The sequence below is a fragment of the Argopecten irradians genome, unplaced genomic scaffold (assembly GCF_041381155.1).
Source record: "Argopecten irradians isolate NY unplaced genomic scaffold, Ai_NY scaffold_1217, whole genome shotgun sequence".
Lineage (NCBI taxonomy): Eukaryota > Metazoa > Mollusca > Bivalvia > Pectinida > Pectinidae > Argopecten > Argopecten irradians.
The window spans coordinates 5,614-14,135 of record NW_027188683.1 but is presented as its reverse complement, the minus strand read 5'-3'; the positions used below and the strand labels follow the sequence as shown (position 1 = coordinate 14,135).

Below are 8,522 nucleotides of genomic sequence, written 5' to 3'. Positions count from 1 at the left end.
TATTTTCCTGTTTCTCGACAGTTTTATTTATACCGTGGAAACACGTCCGTTTGAGTTTACAAATACATAAATCTAAGTTATTTTTTAACAGGTGGTATTTCTAACAAAGGTGAGTGTGACGACATTTAATTGTCAGTAAACGTTTGTGTTTTGCCATAGCTTTTTATAAAAAGGGCAACAGTAACTATAACAGAGAAAACCCCTTTTCAGAAAGCCACACCCGCATAGCATCGGGAGGGGTTTAACATGAAAGTACATGTATATGAAAATAGTGTCTGACGTAAACAAATAGTTATAAAGTAATTCTTTTCAGAACAACAACTACAACCCTTTTGAAAGAGTGTATATGGGGGGAATGTAAAACAAGGGAATGGGTTATAGTTGTCCATTTAGATTGTTGTTTTGTATATTTTTAGGCCTAATAAAAAAAACTGTGTTTCCATTAACTTGCAAAAAAAGAGGGTCGGTAGGAACGTAAATACAACACGAAGGTAAATGATTTTAGAAAGCAGGTGATTAGTTTTCCTGGTTATTTTATCTGTATGGATGTCCCTAAAACCACTATGTTTTATATACATGTACTTTGTGCAATTTATGCTTTTAATACCAACATTGCTTTCCTTTTGATTGATATGAAAGACAGCCAAGTATTACATACATTGTTGTTATAGCATTCAGCAATGAAATATCTTATAAAAAATCTCCAAATGTATGATTCATGTAAACAGAAATGATTATGGATTATGGTTATGTTATGCCTGGTAGGAATCCATTTTCACAAGACCTATTTGAGAGCGACAGTGATGTCACACTCCCACCAAGCCCTTGCCCCTGCACTGTTTACTGGACTTATTAAATAATATAAGCTGTAATATCTTGCAGAAAAAAATGAAAGAATGATATGCTTTTTAGTAGAACATTGCAGTTGGCATATATATATGCAAAAAGTAATAGCAAAATCCTATTTAACTTCCGAGGATGAGCGAGGTACATGTTTTTTTCAAATTTAACAAAAAAAGCAGTTTTGGGAGGTTTGGATTTTCGTTTTTTCTGCTCACCTGGTCCCGAAGGAACCAAGGTGAGTTGCTTATGCCATTTTCAATCTGTGGGCGTCCGGCGTCCGTCGTCCGTCGTCCCGTCGTCCGAAAGACAAGGCAAACAATCCGTCAACAAACGAGCTTCTTCTCCATAACCCCTGGTCGGATTTCAACAAAATTTGTTGGCTGGTAGCATCCTTATGGGCTACTAACTGAAAATTGTACAAATGATGGGTCTGACCCCCCAGGGGCCTGAGGGGGCGGGGCCAAAAGGGTCAATTTGGCTATTTCCATATAAACGACTTCTTCTCTGAAACCAAGCATGGGATAGCAACCCATAATGCAATGGTACATCCTTATAGGGTGGGGATTCAAAATTGTACAAATGATGGGCTGACCCCCCGGGGGCCTGAGGGGCGGGGTCAAATGGGGTCAATTTGGCTATTTCCATATAAACGACTTCTTCTCTGAAACCAAGCATGGGATAGCACCCATAATGCAATGGTAGCATCCTTATAGGGTGGGGATTCAAAATTGTACAAATGATGGGGCTGACCCCCCGGGGGCCTGAGGGGCGGGGTCAAATGGGGTCAATTTGGCTATTTCCATATAAACGACTTCTTCTCTGAAACCAAGCATGGGATAGCACCCATAATGCAATGGTAGCATCCTTATAGGGTGGGGATTCAAAATTGTACAAATGATGTGTGCTGACCCCCCGGGGCCTGAGGGTCGGGGTCAAATGGGGTCAATTTGGCTGATTATTTCCATATAAACGACTTCTTCTCTGAAACCAAGCATGGATAGCACCCATAATGCATATGTAGCATCCTTATAGGGTGGGGGATTCAAAATTGTACAAATGATGGGGCTTGACCCCCGGGGGGCCTGAGGGGCGGGGTCAAATGGGTCAATTTGGCTATTTCCATATAAACGACTTCTTCTCTGAAACTAAGCATGAGATAGCACTTCATAATGCAATGGCACATCCTTAAACCCTGGGTAATGCTCAAAATTGTACAAATGATGGGGCTGACCCCCCGGGGCCTGAGGGGCGGGGTCAAAAGGGGTTCAAATTTGGCTATTTCCCGATTCTTCTCTGAAACCAAGCATGGATTCACTCAAAATGAAACGGTGGTATCAAAGGGTACACGGGATTAAAATTGTACAAAATGACATGTAGCATGATTGGCTATTTGAAAATTCTTCTTGAAGCAAATGGGATAATTGCAATGATGGATCCTTATAGGCTTGACCTCCCGGGGCCTGAGGGGCGGGGTCAAATGGGTCAATTTTGGCTATTTCCATATAAACGACTTCTTCTCTGAAACTAAGCATGGATAGCACCCATAATGCAATGGTAGCATCCTTATAGGTATGGGGGATTCAAAATTGTTACAAATGATGGGCTGACCCCCAGGGGCCTGAGGGGGCGGGTCAAAAGGGGTCAATTTGGCTATTTTAAACATATTACTCTGAAACTAAGCATGAGATTAGCACCCATAATGCAATGGTAGCATCCCTTATAGGTCACGATAAAATTGTACAAACGACTTCTTCTCTGAAACTAAGCATGGTATAAGCACCCATAATGCAATGGTAGCATCTTTATAGGGTGGGGATTTCAAAATTGTGCAAATGATGGGCTGACCCCCCCGTAAGGGGGCCTGAGGGGCGGGGTCGAAAGTGGCCAATTTGGCTATTTCCATATAAACGACTTCTTCTCTGAAACTAAGCACGGTATAGCACCCATAATACAATGGTAGTATCCTTATAGTGTGGGGAATTCAAAATTGTGCAAAATGATAGGGCTGACCCCCCGGGGGCCTGAGGGGCGGGGGGTCAAAAGTGGTCAATTTCCATATAAATGACTTTTTCTCTGCAACTTAACATGGGATTACGCTCATAATGCAATGGTTACATCCTTATAGGTTTGGATTCAAAATTTTGCAAATGAATTGGGGCTGACCCCCCCGGGGCCTGAAGGTTGTGGGGTCAAAAGGGTCAATTTAGCTATTTCCATATAAACGACTTCTTCTCTGCAACTAAGAAATGGAAGAGCACTATAATGCCAATGTCGCACTAGCATCCTTATAGGGTTGGGATTTGAAATTGTACAAATGATAGGGCTGACCCCCGGGGCCTTTAGACGGCAATAGATGCGAGGTCAAAAGTCAATTAGGCTACTATTTTCATATAAAATAACTTTGTCTCTGAACCTATGTAAATCCACATGGCCTTGAGCAGGGATTTGTGAAAGAAGTCGTAACAATAGCATCATTGTATGGATGTCAAACATAATCAAAATTTAAAAACCACTTAACCGAGATCATATAAAGACTTTTTAATTAATTTTTTCTAATTGGATCTCACCTGAGTGCACTTGTGATATCAATTACAACAAAAACCAAAGTTAGTGTTATAACGATACGTTCGGCCGTAACTTTGGGCCTCCTTGATTTCATACGTAATTATAAACATTAATTCGTATTATTCAGTGCGAATTTCATATCTGTTCAAATGCTGTGTTTTTTCTCAAGAAAGTGCAAGAAATGTAAGTCAGATTAATACAGTTTGAATGCTGCATAAAGTCATTCCACGGGCGCATTTATGTCTGACTTGCACATTTCATTTTGTTACATGTTGTCTGATACCATTGAAAATCAATACTCAATATGATTAAATGAAACTCTAAGTTATAATCAACTGTTGTTAAAAAAAAAATGTATGATTGATTATTCAATTTGTGGAAGATAGGCTACACTAGTTGAAATGATACAACTTTTCTGTTTTTATTATCCGGCGCATGACCGCAAAAAAAATTATCTAAAAAATTGTCTTGAGTTTTTAAACTGGTCAGTGTAATGGTTGACGGTGTTCGGTATTTTTGGAAATTTGCACACAAATCATACACGGAGTTTATTGCAATAGAACGTAGGCAGAAATTTAGTTATCCGAAAGGGCCACAATGTTTTTATTTCAAATCGAATTTGATAACAGTTCATAGCATTTCGTTATAATATAAGGACAATTAAAGCATGTTATTAAGTGTTAATATTTAATCTTAATACAAAGATAGTTTACATTGGTATGATTTGCACTGTAATAACTGGATTACAATGCCCGGTCAGGGAAGTGTTTTGTAAGTGGTAGTACACACTATCCGGTTTATGTATTTTACAAATTAACTTTAACATCTATGTCAACTTTGTGAAGAGTTAGGCGTATAACCTCTAGTTAATCGGTAAGGTTTTGAAGGCAGATATTCTTTCATTTATGACATTTTCAAGCTCGTGAAGTAAAACAAACAATATTCCATTCATACCGCAGATGGTGTATTAACAGACAATTAATTATCCACGTGTTAATGGTGTACAGGCACACTGCCGAGTGTACCTAAATGATAACCCAGCGAGAGTTCTTGCCGTGTTCATGTAAAATCGGAACTGTGAAGCATGATTTCATTATTTTATAAGCACATGTGTGGTGCAATATTTAAGCAGCTTTAATTTACGGGACCAAGGTAGATCTAAGACCTTGTCATAATGTACTTGGTGGCTGTTGGCCAGAAACAATGCTTTGGAAAATATCAAATTGTTTATGCAGCTGCGAAATATCCTTTTCATTACTTTATCGGCCTTCCGTTTTTTGACCGTCATATCATTTTGATAGACGATCGGTTAAGCATTGATCTTGTTGATCTTGCACCAGCAAAACCATTATAGGTGTTGTAAGATTTTTGGCGACGTGTCCAGAAAGTTTCAAGAGATCGCGTAAGTCAAACAATGATACATGACCACATGTAAGGAACCAAGTACATAATGATTTGTTAAATACATTGACCAATACATACATGTTGTGAACTGTGGATTTAGTGAACCTAGTTTATACAAGTGCACCATCATTCAACCATACTGCATTCCTGTATATCAAGAGGCTAATTGCTTTGTTTTTTCACACCGTTTATTTCGGTGTACAATTACGGCTAAGCACTCACTCCCTTAAACCTTACAATGCATTTGTTAAGGACGTATTTATGTTCCAAAAATAAAAGATGCCTGCAGGCACCAAATGTTTTGTGCTTATAACATCTGAGCCTAATTATCTATAGAGTAGCTTTAGTAACATTCTTAGATTTTCTATGATGTTTTTTTTTAAAGTTCTGAACCCAAATTATTTAAAATGGAAAGTTTTGAGTATCATGATTATGCAACATATTGTGTTCTTGAATTAACCGAGAAGACAGACAAGTTTCCGTACAACAGAACTCTCTTCATTCAATTTTGATTACATGCTTATCCATGTTACGTTGAACAGACGAAACTTTAGATACACGTGCAAATTTAAATGTCTCTATCAAAAAACATAGAGTCAGTTTTGAATTCGTAAGTTCAAGTAATTGATTACTATCATAACCCAAGAAATTGAAGAAACGTGATGCAACCCGTTTGTTGTGGTCAATAAGTGTAAATTGCCAAAAGAGGTTACCATTAACAGAGTTATTGAAAGACTCCGAAACATCAGGACACTGCTCGAGTCAGTTTATGAGATTTTGCAACATACTTGATGATAAAGTTTCATTAACCATACATTTGTTGAAAATGCACTAGAATGCAATCAAATTAATGTTCTTTTTGATTTTTCAGATGATAAAGTATATTGGTCAATTATTACAGCACACTACAATTTTTCACACAGCCCTATTAGTATTGAAAAGATTGAACATTGTTTTATGGTAGGTGGTCGGCATATTGGTGTGCGAAAGCAATTTCCAATAATTCCAGCATGGGCATGTACAATTCACAAAGTTCAAGGACTGTCATTTTCACGACTTGCTATGGATATCGGTTCCAATATTTTTGAGAAGGGAATGGCTTATGTTGCTTGCTTAAGTCGAATACATACTTTAAATGGCCTTGTGTTATTGAGATTTGACTCCAAAAGTTGTTTCACACCTCCACTTGATGTTTTAGAAGAATATGACAGATTAAGAAGTTTGCAATGACATGACTTTCATTTTGTGAAAAGTTAAATAAAAAAAAAAAAAAAAAAAAATGTTGAATTTAAAAAAAGAGTTGAATTTTGAAGTATTTTTTCAGTTGCAAACGATTTTCAAACAGTGCATTTGTTGGTAAGCAAAAATGTTTTAAACTTGCAATTATTTGAATATAGTTTAATAAATTTTTTCACAATGTGTATGAATTCAGAACTTGCTGTGAAGTACTACCACATGAACGCTTGAGAGTTATTACTACCCAAAAAGGTAAAATTACATATCGCAAAATTATCCAACTTATTATAATCACATTCTCTTCTTGAATTTTATATTCTATTCTAAGAATTAATTGATACAATAAACCTGTTTGATGTACAAATTCATGTATGTATACATTGGAATATAACCTGTGGGTAGTTATACACACTTAATTGTGTTTGATATTGTTTGTGTTTAGTTGCAGTACTTAAGAAATGTTAATAAATATTAGCTAAACCTAAATTCATGACTTTTTCTTCTTTTGTTTTTCTCAGGCAGAATCAACTTCAAAAAAGCAGGATGAGAAGGTTACACTAACATTCAAAGTGATGAAGAAATCTGAAAAATTGCAAACATACAAGAAGTCAGACTCTTCCGTAGATATGACTTATTTCAACATCATTGGCTGCACAAAGGATGACTGCTTTGTAGTCAGAGTATACATGCGACACAAGTTTTGCATTCATTAAACAAGGACTGACGTACAGATTCACAGACGTGCTGAAGAAGGGAGAGTCCTATTGGGCAATAAGTTCAACCTCGATTGGATGTACTGCACCGCTGAAAGAAGTTTGCAGTGTAACTATGGAATTGCCAGAAGATGAGTCCCCGCAAGGGAAAGAAAGATCTGTAAGAGATGCGTTGACAAGTCAACAGAAGTCCACAGTCAAAGGCAAAATTGTACAGGTAGGTATATAGAATATAGCTATATAGTGTGAAGAAAATACAAACATTGCAGTTGTTGATTAAATGTTTGACATAACACTATTGTATCAATTAAAACATTTTATATTTGTAAGCTATGTGATAGTGCTTTTTAAAGTTTGTTGATAAACACACCCCCAAAAATATTGAAAAAAAACATTTGTGCATATAATTTTAAGTTTTCACATTTTCATAACATGTTGTAGATTTCACCGCTAAAAAAGACGGAGAAATGGAACTCTTGCCGTCAGAAGTTTATCAATCAAAGATACTTCAGGAGTGGCAAAAGTCTGTCTCTTTGAACAGAATGCAGACATGGACTTCGAAACGAAAATCAAGTAGTTGAAGTTACGTCAGTGTATTCTAAAACTTTCCAGGCTAAGGAGCAATTGACAGCAACATTGCAGACAAAGTGCCAGGTATTAAATGATGAAAATACTTTAATTAGAAGTTACAGTTGTAACATTATTTTAATTTGTTTTTATTCAAATTTGAATTGCAAACTAAAAAAACCATTCAGAGTTGGTGTAAAACTTTGATTGATACTGTGTAGACCTCTATCATGTTTTGGTGTTTAACCTATTTGTGTTGTGTATTGAACATTCATCAGTTAAGATATTTCTTTCATTGTTAATAAAGTAAGAGTCAATCTAATTAAAATTAGACTTGTAATTCCGCTCCAACTACGATACTCTACGTTACACTCTAATACAAGATCTAACGAAGCCCCGTTCGAGGTCACCTCAGCATGACCCCTATGGTTAGCCAATCAGCGTGTCGCCTACGGAATCTTCGGTGTGGTTGATTCATTCGGAAGTGTAAACGGATAATAGTACGTCCCAAGATGTTCCGATTCTAGGCCAGAGGTCATGCTGAGGTGACCTCGAACGGGGCTTCGTTAGATCTTGTATTGGAGCGTAACGTAGAGTATCGTAGTGGAGCGGAATTACAAGTCTAATTTTAATTAGATTGAGTAAGAGTTCATCACTAGGAAAAGGTTGTGGAGTGAATTTCTATCTCCATTATAAAATGTTAACTTTTTTTTTATTTAATTTCAGTTCATTGGTGATGATGACTTCAAGGACATAGTTGTGACAGAAGAGGACTATTTACTTGATGAAGACTTTGACTTCGAAGAAGACAAATCCAAAGCAGAAAACCTGAAGATAGAGGTCATAAATGAAGCTGTGACGTACAATTGCTGTCCTAATGAAGGTATTACCATTTTACGTATGTTGTGTATGTGAATATTTTTAAAAGATATTATTTGTACAACACAACATTGTATTCAAAATTGATTTTTTCACACATCAGATCAATTTCACATTTTACCAAAGCTACAGTGCATGGTTTAAATCATGACCAAATCAAACGATTTTTAAATTAACGATAGAAGAAATCTAAGTATTGACAGAAAATACTTGAAAAATGCAGTTATTTCTGATATTTAAAATGATGTAGAAGGTCCACATTGATAATTTTATAAACTCTTGCAGCATAATGATACTAAAGGCCTTGCAAAACAT

The 8,522-nt window shown here is 36.5% G+C and overlaps 1 pseudogene; it reads left to right on the top strand.

Moving 5' to 3' along the window:
• The first annotated feature begins 6,529 nt into the window (after window positions 1–6,529).
• Window positions 6,530–8,211, top strand: LOC138314024 (uncharacterized; annotated as a pseudogene).
• Window positions 8,212–8,522: the final 311 nt, after the last annotated feature.